Source organism: Eucyclogobius newberryi, unplaced genomic scaffold, assembly GCF_026437365.1.
Source record: "Eucyclogobius newberryi isolate DKJ021-1_F unplaced genomic scaffold, fEucNew1.0.hap1 SCAF_21, whole genome shotgun sequence".
Lineage (NCBI taxonomy): Eukaryota > Metazoa > Chordata > Actinopteri > Gobiiformes > Gobiidae > Eucyclogobius > Eucyclogobius newberryi.
In genome coordinates, this window is record NW_027315846.1 from 17751249 (window position 1) to 17762455 (window position 11207).

An 11207-nucleotide genomic window follows, 5' to 3' on the forward strand; every position below is an offset into this window, starting at 1 on the left:
GGTAAATGTACATTTTGAGGATGACCTGTTCACCTTTTTATTTGTCTGTGTCCATGCTCAGACTTGTTGACGGATAAAGCACTTAGACTATGACACTATTGCATTCATAAACACACCATGCCTGTTAATGTTAATAACGTGGCAATGTTTGACACCTGACAGAGAAGCCTTGGTTATCTAGCCTGGAATGACCCCCATAACTCTGTCACTCATGGGCTGTTGCTCTGAGCACAGCGGTAAAATAGAAATATAAGACTCCTGACTTTTAAAACATCAGGCCTCCTACAAAACTATTTAAACTAGGAAATATTTTGGAAAACAACATCAGCTCCAGTGGATTCACAGGCCAAGAGGGTCGACCATGGTGAGGACAGAGGGAAAGACAAACATGTCGCAACGCACTAGACACCAGTCCCATTATGACCCTATAAGACAGCTTTCCTCAGCCCAAGCCAATGTAATCTGTGAAAATGCTTAAAAAGAGCTGCTAATCAAAAATTCCACCTTGAAATACTAAATCACTTGCACAGTTCTGTTTTAACACCATGGATTCTGCAACTAAATACTTAATTATTTCCTTTTAGTTTTCCCCCCTTCCACAGCGAACCAAAGCAGGTGCACATTCTTTTTAATTTAGTAGAAGCCAGCTTTTTTTTGTTGACCTGGCACAAAGATTTAATTGGCTTTCTACTGCTTGTAGCTGGGTTGAAGCTGCAGGGTCTCACAGAGAGGGACAGCATTTACAAATGTAAATGGTCACTATATTGTGCTTTTCCACCTTAAGGCTCCCAAAGCACTTTACACCAAGGAACCACTCACACATTCACACACCAACGTCTGCACTTTTTAGCGTATCAGATATTGGCCTTAAATCACCAGAGGGAGCCCAGTTTTGTTTAGGCCAACCAGCAGAAAAATAATAAAATAAGCCCTTTATATTGGCCTTAAAATATCAGCCTCACAGTAATGTGTCAAAGTCCCTCGCGGTCTAATACAACAAAAGCTGTTAAACCGCTGTCTCAGTTAATTCATGAGTTTGGGATTCCAAATGTAATTCAAAATGATTGTGGTACCAACTTCTGCTCTCACATGTTGCCACAAGTTCTGAAAACACTTAGTGTAAAGCACAATCAGTTGTAATTTGTTGGCAAGAGAAAGTCTTGCAACTTTGCCATATTAAATTACTCAATTGACCTCATCTAAAGGGGACATATTATGCAACAGTATCTTTTTAAAAAAAATCATATTTTTATAGATCTTTTCCTTCTCATGTTTGAGTTGTCCTGCATTGCTTCATTGTTCCAAAAAAATCAAGTAAAATGTACATTCGGCAGCGTCACAGCCATCTTAGCCTGAATGGAAAATGCTACTGTGGACTGAAGCTATCCATAAGAGTCTGTGGCTTTTTACTGTGACACGGCAAAGGTAGAATCACTGCGCTTTAGAATGTCTATACTTTTGAAAGAAGCTGGACTTTAACATAAGCTTGTCCATTGTTTTGGGTGAGAGACACATGTTTTATAATGTCTTATGTCCATAAAGAGCACAAGGGCCGTATTGTTTCATGACATTGACACAGGGTAAATAATGTCCAAATAATGGCATTCAAGGCAATTGCAATGCATGAAGAAGGGGTTGTCACATTTGGCTAGTACTCAGTATTTCATGGTATTCCAGATGTTAGTGAACGAAATTGTTATATGGATGTAAATGATAAAAGCAATTGGACATCTCACAATTTTGGCCAAATAAGGTCCCCTGAGCAGCATCTTGAACAGAGCCCACACAAAGTTAGAAATGGCCCTGTGAGTTAAGGAACAGAACAACCTGGCCTTGGCCTGGGTAAAAAGAAAAAAACTGTAGAGTTTAATGATGTTTCCTTTTGGTCAGAAACGGGACTCTTGAGCTCTCATTCCTGGGTACATCTGACCCTACTAAAATGTAAAAAAAAAAAAAAACCTGGCTCTTAAGCTGTGAGAAACAAGTTTTCTCTTGAAAATTTCAGCAGAGGAGCAACTCTAATCTGTACTACAAGCAATACCAGTTGGTACTATAAATATGACACAGTATCTTTTGAGGCCCAAGTTTGTTTTAATGATTTGTTTAAATTGCCCCGGGGCATGTTGGCGATAAAGTGGCCCGCCTCCTCTCTTACCACGCACACAGTCAAACTAACACAGTCAAGTCAAGAGATCCATCTTGCACAAGGACACGTCAACATTATGCTTAGACAGTAGAAGGGTTTGAAAAATCTTTTTTTGCAGTAGTATTCAGAAGACCTTTTTCATTATGTCAATAGAGATTAAATGTAGGCAATTTACGTTGTACCTACATTTTAAACACAATACCAGTACATAATATACTTGTACCTACCTGTGTGCTGGGGTGGAAAGAAACTACCGGTAATACTCACTTTACTGTAATTGAGTAAATTTTTGGGATGATTGAGCTTGGATCATTTCAAACATGTACTTGGAATTGTAATTTGTTAAAAATAACTGAGCACAGAAAGATCCCAGCACATGGCTGCCTTTACTTTTACTGGACAAACATTCTGGTGCTATACTTACTTATATTAGTAAGTGAGTACATTTTGACTGTACTTTTACTGCAGAACAAATGATCAACTCTTTCTAAAACTGCCATGTGTAACTACTGATCAAACCAAAACCGCTGCACTGTATTTCTTCATAAATGTACTTATTGGACTGATGCCACCAACGATTGCTCAATGACCACAAGTTAAGTATTTCCAGCACAATCCTGGTCGACCGTATACTGCTTTAATTATTGCTTCTCCATACGTCAGAGGAATAACAGAACAGGAGCGTTTATTTGCACAGCCCTGTCCATTCATCAGTCGCCTGATCCCTGCTACTGCGCGCGGCCTTATGTCACATGTGTTTAGCTAAAGGGAAGCCCGGCCTGCACACTTCCGCTGCTCACCCCAATCAAAGAAAGATTGGACAGTGTTTGGTCCAGATAAACCTATAACGACCCCATCGGCTGATTTGGAAACAAAGTCAAGTCATGTCAAATACGCTATCATGACCAGGAAGTAATACGTTTTGCTATTGTTTTCTGATTACGTTCTAAGGATTTATAACCATGGAAAGATATTACAATATGTATATTAATTTGAGCCATGCAAGGCTAGTAAAGGTATTTTAAATGAATTGACTACTTACTAATGGAGGAGATGAGAAATGACACAATTACAACAGAACTACAACACACAAAGAAAGGAAACAATTAAACGTCCTCTAGTAGTCAGCAGGGAAATATTTAATTTATGTTCTATGTATTTTCAGTATATTTATTACTATTGTAGAATGCCTTTTGCAGGAGTTTAACTACAGGATATAGGGGCTTTATCATTATATTGACCATTTATATCTGAACTAGAACACAGGCAAATGCTTGATATTGTATACCATATTGATAATAAAAATAATTATATTTTTGACAACAGAATGTAATTTTCAATACAAAATGATCACTTAAAAACAGGAAAGGTCCTGTTGGTCCTATTTATGAGATTTTTTACAACATCAACATTGTTTTAATCTTGTTTTGATAGTAGTTTAAGTAACAATTAGTATCTGGGGATGATTCTGTTTTGTTTCTTTTTTTCGTTCAGGACAGTAGCACAGTTCCTATTTCCCAGTGCAAGAACTATTCCCCAGAGTTTGTGCTTGATATCTAGTCCGATAGAATATCCTCCTACAGTAATCATGACTTGTATCATAACTTTCTGTTTAAGTCATGGTATATTCTTAGTAACTGTTCATATTTCGGCTGCACACACTTCTACATGGAAGCATTGCCGGCTGGTTCTGATTACTCTAATTGGTCTGTGAGTCGAGGGGAAATGTGTGACAGCTGAAAGTGGACTAACAAAAAGTGACCCCTGTGAAAAATGAGTGGAAAGTCGGGAGCGCTGGGGTGCTGCTGTGTGGACCAGGTAAGTTTAGTCTGCCTCAAATGATGACGCACTCCTTCTCTCACTCCTTGAACCCAAAAGAGGAGCGAGCGGGCACTGACTCACCCAGCTCCAGCGTCTGTGGATAAATGGAGCACACAGGCGATGAGTAAAGGGACTACCGGGGCCAGACGAGGCTATTAATCACATTACAAGAGGTGGTATCAGGAGCAATGTCTGGTGAGGACAGCTTATTCTAAGTAAAGAACTTTACCATGACATAATACACCAAATTTATACCAGACAATCCAGGATTAAAATGGTACTGCAGACATTTGGACTAAAATGTGCACTTGGTTATATAGTAAATGCTTTATTGATTCCACAAATGCATAACTTACAACGGCGTTAGATCAACAACTAAACCAGAATGATAATATGATGACATCCAGATGGTTAACACAAACATCTCTATTTCTAGAACATATTGTCCAGATGACTACCTTTGAAACCTTTTCTGCCATGGACTATTCCAGGGCAAATGAGAGATTACATCATCTTGGAAGTGTTACAGGTGCAATAAAAAAAAAAAACTTTTCTGGTTCTAGTCTGCTCCATTCAGATGTTATTGCTTTGTCTAGAATGGCCCAGAGTATGGCAATAAAGATATCTTCTATCTCCATGCCCTGCTCACAGTAAAAATGCATGCAATGTTTTTCAAGGTTAGTGTTTTATAATTAAAACACATTGAATTGAGTGCAAGATAGATAATTTGAATACAATACTGTGAATCGCTCCAGGCAAAGTGTAAAAAAATTCAATTGTATCACCTGGACTCTGTAGAAAAACAAAACGTTTTGACTCTCATCCTAGAGTCATTCTCAATCTGCGGATTGAGTCTGGAACTCAGATATTTATCCTACTCTGTGTAAGCCTCGCCCACTGGGCGGGACCTCCTGATAAAGGGAGTTTTGGTTTCACTTGAGACCGCTCTTGATGGGCTATCTACATCCTATTGTAACCTGACTTTCGCTCCCTCCTCACTGAGTACCTGGTTAATAATAATAATAATAATAATAATAACTTTTATTTATATAGCGCTTTTCAGTGACCCAAAGACGCTGAACATAATAAAAAAGGGGGGGTATTTACAGACAGGGGGGGACAACACGTACAATACACATTAATATACAGATAAAATGAACAAGACAGAAGAAGTAGAGAGAAAAAGATGGGGATGTAACAGGGGGTAGAAGTGTAGGCAATGGGGTAGAGGAGGCTAGGGGAGGGGGAGGTCATAGGCTTGGGTGAAGAGGTATGTTTTTAGGCAGGATTTGAATGTTGTGAGTGAGGGAGAGTGGCGGACAGGTTGGGGGAGGGAGTTCCAGAGTCGGGGTGCTGTTCGGGAGAATGCTCTGTCGCCAAAAGTTTTGAGTCGGGATGTTGGTGCAGTCAGGGTGAGAGAGGAGGAGGATCGGAGAGCTCGGGTGGGGCGGTGGGGGATGAGGAGGTCAGACAGGTAGGGGGGGGCAAGGTGGTGAAGAGCTTTGAAGGTGAGGAGGAGTATTTTAAAGTTTATGCGCTGCTTGATGGGGAGCCAGTGGAGAGAGCGGAGAACGGGGGTGATGTGATCACGGGACCGGGTGTGGGTGAGGAGGCGGGCAGCGGAGTTTTGGACCATTTGGAGTCTGTGGAGGGAATGGGAGGAGATGCCAGTGAGGAGGGAGTTGCAGTAGTCAAGGCGGGAGGAGATGAAGACATGGATGAGAGATTCAGCAGCGGGAAGGGTGAGGCAGTGTCGGATTTTGGCGATGCGGCGGAGGTGAAAGTATGAGGTCTTGACGATGTGGCTGACATGGGGAGTGAAGGAGAGGGTGGGGTCCATGATGACACCGAGATTGCGTACCAGGATAGAGGGGGGTGATGGTCGAGGTGTCGATGCTGAGTGAAAAGGGACCAGTTTTATTGAGAGTGGATTTGGTGCCAATGAGGAGGAGCTCTGTTTTGTCACTGTTCAGTTTGAGGAAGTTGAGAGTGAGCCATGATTTTATTGTAGAGATGCAGGTTTCGATGTGGCTGAGGGGAGGGTTTTGGGTGGATTTGGTGGTGAGGTATATCTGGGTGTCGTCAGCGTAGCAGTGAAAGTCCAGGTTGAGTTGGCGGAGGATGTGACCAAGAGGGAAGATGTAGCAGATGAAGAGGAGGGGGCCGAGGACTGAGCCCTGGGGGACCCCCTGCGTTACTGGGGAGAGGGTGGATGAGTGACCGGAGAGGGAAATGAACTCTTGCCTGTTGGTGAGGTAGGATGTGAGCCAGTCAAGTGCAGAGCCCTCAACACCCAGTTGGCGCAGCCTTTGTAGGAGGATGGAATGGTTTATAGTGTCAAAAGTAACAGGATGTTGAGGGCCCCGGAGTCTGCAGAGGTGAGGAGATCGTTGAGTACTTTGACCAGGGCTGTTTCAGTGCTGTGAAGTGGGCGGAAGCCAGATTGGAGGGGTTCATAGAGGTTGTTTGACTGGAGGTGGGTGTGAAGTTGGGCGGCGACGATGCGTTCCAGCGTTTTTGAGAGGAACGGCAGGTTGGAGATGGGGCGGTAGTTGGAGAGGTTGGCGGAGTCTAGGGTGTTTTTTTTGAGGATGGGGGTGATGGAGGCCAGTTTGTAGATGGAAGGAACATGGCCGAGGGATAAAGACTGGTTGAAGAGGGTGGTGAGATGGGGGATGAGAGCAGGGAGGCAGGCCTTGGTTAGAGTCGTTGGGAGGGGGTCGAGAGAGCAGGTGGTGGTTTTGGAAGCGGTGATGAGGTCTATGATATGAGAGGAGTTAACAGAGGAGAAGGTGGTGAGGGGAGGGAAGGGTGGGTGGTCAGGGTTAGCATCAGAATTCCCCGGGCGTCTCCCGCTCCAGGGTTTCAAAACGCTATTATATTCATCCGGAAGGTTGAATCTTAAACCTGCATTTTGGTTTAAAGAAGGATTCTCTTTTTTAGCAAATATTGCCTCCTTAACTCCTCTTTCAAACCATCTTTTCTCCCTGCTGAGAATCTTCACCTCACTGTCTTCACCTGAGTGGTTTGTGGCTTAAAGATGAAAATGCATGGCGCTCTGTGATCCTGAATTAATGTGCCAAGTCATCATTTGTGAACATGTCTTTGGTTCTCTTTAACTCCTTCCTCACGTCTCTCAGGTCGCTATAAGTTCGGTTTATTCATTTCCAAATGTTTTGAATGGAAAGGGCAACTTGTTGATATTGAGTGTTTGCACAGATGTTTCACTCCACGTTGGTGTTGTTTTAAACGAGCCCTGCAAGTGATACCGACTTCTTGCTTGCTTTGGGAATAATCAGTAAGAGCCACAATAGCTTAATAAATTGCCATCACTGGGCTTGTAAGAACTTATACTATAATATAATTTCAGACAAAACAAATGATAAATGCACTGACTCACAGAAGTAGGCAACGTACACCTGTGGAAACACATCACCCAAACTATTTCCAGGATAAGCTTTTGGTTCTATGAAAAATGAACATACCTTTGTATTGAGTGTCCTCCCTGTAGCTGGATGAGTAGTAGATGTGCTTTAATCCCATGTTTTTGGGAAAGGGCGGAGTGTCTAGGTCTTGTTTATTACTCTGAGCTGAGTTGGACTATTCTAGATCTATTTAAACTGGAAAAAAAGTCACTGAAATGTCTAATTATGAAGTCAGCTTTTGTAAATCAATGAAGGGGAAAAGTACCTGCAGAAATAATGACAGAGGAGGTAGACTTCACCTGGCTGAGATACAGGAACACAATCTAAAGTACTGTAAGGTAGAGGTGGGCAATATATGGAACTGTAGGTAATAGTGAATGTTTTTATGACGATATGCAACATTTGTAAATTGAGTGTATCGTTTATAGTTAAAAAATGCTACAAAATATATGATTAATCAAATGTTATGTTAAGGGTATAAAGTATAAAGTGATATTTCTGCACTTTTGTGATACATTTTTACAGACAATTCACATTCGGCTGATGATTAAACCTAAACTAATACTTTTAAAGACATATTTAACACATTTCTGTTGGATTGATACTGTAACATTGTCTGAATATTGTCATCTGGATACACAAAAAATATCTAGATATTCATTTTTGTTCACATCGCCCGCTCCTACTGTAAGAATACACCATAGACAATATATCAGACGTCTATCTAATATCTAAATTGGCAGACATTCTTTGAAAGATAGAAAGATACAGGTTTGAACACTGCTCCCATTGTGTCCTTTGGCAAGACACTTCACTGTTTAAACCTTTAATGCATGTTGCTTTGAGGCACTGAACACGGAATGGCTGTATTAAGACTCCTTTAGTTTGGGGGAAAAAATAAATAATGCAGTATGAAATGACAACAGGACAGTACCATGCTTTTCTTATTCACATCAATAGTCGCTGCCAATCGGACATGATAGAAGGAAAGTGTGTTTTACTAATGAGAAAAAACGAAGACTCTCTGGTTATATGGACATACCATTGCAATGAGCCAACGCATGTTTTCCCTGAAGAGCCGGGACATACTTTATCCCTGTGGAGTGGCTTGTCTCGGTGAAGGGATGGATGCCGGTCTGCGCAGGGTCGCCCCGTGGTTGTCCAAATACACATCTCATTGTGGGTGGGATGGGAGCTCTGAAGGATTTTCCATGACTTTTTTCCCGGTGAATGGAGCGTGCCTCGCCAAACATCATCCCAGTCCTCCCCCGTCAGAAAGTTTTGGAGTCACATCACAAGAGAGTTGAATACTTCTTTCCTTTTTGTGATGCCACCCCCACACTCGGCCATGACACCACCAGCACCTTTGGGACCCCCCCTCCCCTCTCTCCTGTGATGTGAGTTGTCATGGTGATTTTTTCCTGGTGATGTCATCTGGACGACTGGAAGCAAATTTAGTTTTTGGGAAATCAATGATTTACTGAAAACAGAAGCACTTATCAGAAGCAGTTGCTCACACACGTGTTATGATCACATCTGGAACCAGAGCTTCAAATGTAAACTTTATAGTGCTTATTGTGCAGTCCATCACAATAATATTGTAATGGAAGAACAAGACACTGATTTTATACTAATATACACAAATCTGTCATCTCCATTGTCGAGCCAACTCTTCTGCTCAATATGTGCTCAGTGTTGGAACTTACACTTGATCTGTCTCGCGTCACAATCGGTCCAACAACAATATTGCACGTTTAAATTGTTTCCTTGCGGATATGAAAGCCATAAATAATAACCTTTTTCTTTATTTCATCTGCATAGTTGCCAGTTGCCTACTTCCTCAATTCAAAATGATAGCAAAGTCATGATGAATAGCATCAGTAAAATTAGATGTACACTCATGGCATTTACAGGACTACACATTCTTATCAGGTGACCTTTTATGCAAACCTATAAACTTACTTGTCGTCTAATCTTTGCTAAAAACTTCTTTGTTGGATCATGCATGACGAGCTTAAGCTCGGTTTGACATTTACAATCACGCTAACATTGTGCAGCTCTTGGTAATTACTCCCCATATGCCAGTTTAATCATTAAAGTCCTTGGAAATAGCTGGATTTTTTTTTATTAATAAAAATCAAAATGTTAACATACAAGCCCAATAGACTTATAAATAATCTACCTGTTGATGCGTCAGGAGAAAGCCAACACTGACATCTGGTGGTGAAAGTAAACCTTCAAAAATCAGACATTCATTCATTTAAGAGGCATCAAACATATATGCACACAATATAAAACAGACATAATGGATCCATAAATTAATTGCGCTGTGTGAGCTTGTTTGAGAGGATAATAGCTGCTGGGACAAAACTGTCTATAACTGTCTTTGCAGATGGCAGGTACTGGAGCTTAGTCTCTGCTGCTGGCTGGTGTATATAAACTCCATGCTTTGTTGTGGCTGTCCAGTCAGCTTGCCAGCCCATTTAAAAAATCTGTGAAACTGCATTTTTGTTCTTCACATTTCCAAACCAAGATGACATGCAGAAGGCAAAGATGGACTCAATGAATGCAGGAAAAAACAAAGACATGAGACTCTCTTCCACATGAAAAGTTGCCAGTTGCCTCACAGTTGGCGTCAAAGTTAAGACTAGAGACAGATATTGTGCCCATGAGCACTTGGGTCACCAGCTTCACAATCTGACAAGTGACTGTGGCCACGTCTGAACGGTGTGTGTCTTTTCTAAAACCAATAACCAGAGCTTTAGTCTTGTTAATGTTCAAAAGCACCATAAACCTCACACTACAAACACAAATCATTAAAAACAATTACAAGTGAATAAAATACATTACAATCCAGGTCTGTTTGTCAAATCAATTACAGTCAGTGTCAAGTATTATTGTTCAAGGTGATTACAATTGCATATATTCCTCAAATTAAATACAGTGAATATGTTTGTAAGATTTATAAAACCTGTTGAACTCAATGATTTAAGGAAAACCCTTTCAAGTAAATGCATCTCTGTTTATTCATGTATCAATATATCACTGTGCTTCACTAGAGGCCATACCCATGGTAATAAAAAAATAATTGACTTTTTTATTTTGTATTATTGGCACTTTACTTATTAAATTAATTGCAAAGTTCTCTGAGGAAGCAGCAGTTGATTTTCAGTTTTTATTGTGATTAATTGCACATAATTCCCCTTTAAATCAAATGAAGTAGGCAGAGTACTCAAACGCTTATGGAGTATAACCAAAGCAGTGTATTTAATAAAGATCATATGGATGGTGTGGTTTATGTTTTTCTTGGACATTGTCAGTGGCCAGCAGGCACTAGGCACAGCAGGCTGACTCTTACAATAATATGCATCTTTCATGATCCAACATAGCTGTCTAACTTAATTACAGCACATTGATAGATTACATGTGTGTACAGCCCTTGTTCTCCTTCACAGTTCATTCTTTGGTCTGAGAGGTATTTAAGAGTCCATCATCACAAATGAAAATAAATGCTGCATTTTTGTGCCACGTTAATCTTTGTGTGCGTCTGTTCTTTATCAGTTGTGAAATAAATACAGGGTGAATAGTTTCTTTAGTCAAGGAAGTACAGTAGATAATCTAATAAATATTTTTCCAGCCCTTCTGTGACTTGCACGTCTGCTTTTTCTGCCAAGATAACAGAATGCACATGTTTCATTTCTGTCAATTAATTTCTGCATTTCAAGAGTTCTTGATCCAATTTCGTAAAACATTAAAAAGTAGATAATCTTTTGTCCAAAGCAATTTTATTTAAATACAAAACAAAAATTACATTT